The following is a 1,448-nucleotide window of genomic DNA, read 5'->3' as shown; positions in this document are numbered from 1 at the left end:
TGCGGGGCTCCGAGTCCTTGCGTTTACTTTGGAGGAGAGAGAAGAATCGGCGAGTGCCAGCATGTGCCCACAGACGTGTATGCTCGTGTGAACACACTCCGGGCCCCGTGTATACACACGACTGGGGTTCCCAGGGTCATGTGTACACACGTGTGCAACTATAGGAGCAGCCAGGCCCCCCCTTCCCCCCTCCTCAGCCTCCCTGGGCCTCGAGAAGGGAGGGCCAGTTCTTACCTGTCAGGTTTGCTGCTCCCAAAAGCAGGCACAGGAGAGGAGGGAAAGAAGACAGGTGAGGCCACATGGGCCTGCTCGGCAACGGCGGTGGCTTTCCTAACCTCTCTGAGCCTCGGTCTCACCCAGGCAACAGGGCTCATCCTGGTTGCGGGCCCACCACCCTCCCTGTCCAAACTGAGACAGGGCCCACGCGGCCGCTACGAGCACTACTGTCATTAAACTGGACTGACAGCCTCTGCCCACACCTTCCCCCGCAGGGGACTGTGGGGCCTAAAGGAGTCAAGCCTCTGGCCGGTGAACCCGTCCTGCCGGGCTGCGTGACTGATCAAGCAGCTTAACCTCTGGGCTCGGGTTCCCCCTCGATGCCATTGAGGGCTCCCGTGATGATCTTCTGAGATGAGCCCCCCAGGCACCCCCCTTTTCCGGGAACCCCCTTCTGTCCAGGGGAGTGCGGGGCCTCACTTCTTGTAGAGCAGGATGGCAATAACGATGCAGATGATGAAGACCACGGCCAGCACGGGCCCGATCACCCAGATGAGCCCCTCCTCGCCGTCCACGATGGGCTGGGGGTCCGGGTTGTCCAACTGGAAGGGGTCTGAGAAGGGACTGGCGGCGAACGTCTGCGCACACAGGTAGAGAGAACCTCCATCAGCGTCCGTCCTCCTCAGAGCCAGACGCGCCTTCCTCCACACCCCCCGATGCCCCTCCAGGCTCCCCACCCACCTGTGGCTCCTGAGAACCCTGGCCCTGGCCAGCCTGGCACCCCCACCCCTGCCTGCCATGCTCAACTCCTTTCCGTTCCTCTTGCGCCTCCAGACCTTTGCACAGGCAGAGCCTACAGTGCCCTTTCTGGTTGAACTCCTACCCATCCAGCGAAAGCCCCGATTCCCAAGTTCCTTCCTCTAAAACGCCTTCCTCTTGGCATCCCCCCAACTTCAAGTCCTCCCCTGGGCCCAGGAAGCTGGGAGGATCGGTGTCTGGCTCCGAGGTCAGGGCCTGGGGCTGAGGCCGGGTTGGGGCCGGCCTCTCTCAGCGGGCGTGGCTGGGAGGGGCGGACACCGTGGGGACTCACGGGCTCGCTCTTCTGCAGCACGGCGAGCACGAAGAGGACGTAGCGGTGGCCGGGCTCCAGGCCTCTGTTGTCAAAGCCTCCGTACTGCTTCTGGTCCCCGGGCTGGAAGGTGGGGGGCAGCACGGAGAAGCGAGCCACGATG

General features: G+C 63.5%; 1 pseudogene; it reads right to left on the bottom strand.

Annotated features, from left to right (window-relative positions):
• LOC102756478 overlaps window positions 1-1,448 on the bottom strand; it is a 62,780-nt pseudogene that overhangs the window by 8,254 nt on the left and 53,078 nt on the right.

The sequence above is a fragment of the Myotis davidii genome, unplaced genomic scaffold (assembly GCF_000327345.1).
Source record: "Myotis davidii unplaced genomic scaffold, ASM32734v1 scaffold341, whole genome shotgun sequence".
Lineage (NCBI taxonomy): Eukaryota > Metazoa > Chordata > Mammalia > Chiroptera > Vespertilionidae > Myotis > Myotis davidii.
The sequence above is the reverse complement of the archived record's forward strand: the minus strand, read 5'-3'. Positions and strand labels throughout refer to the sequence as shown.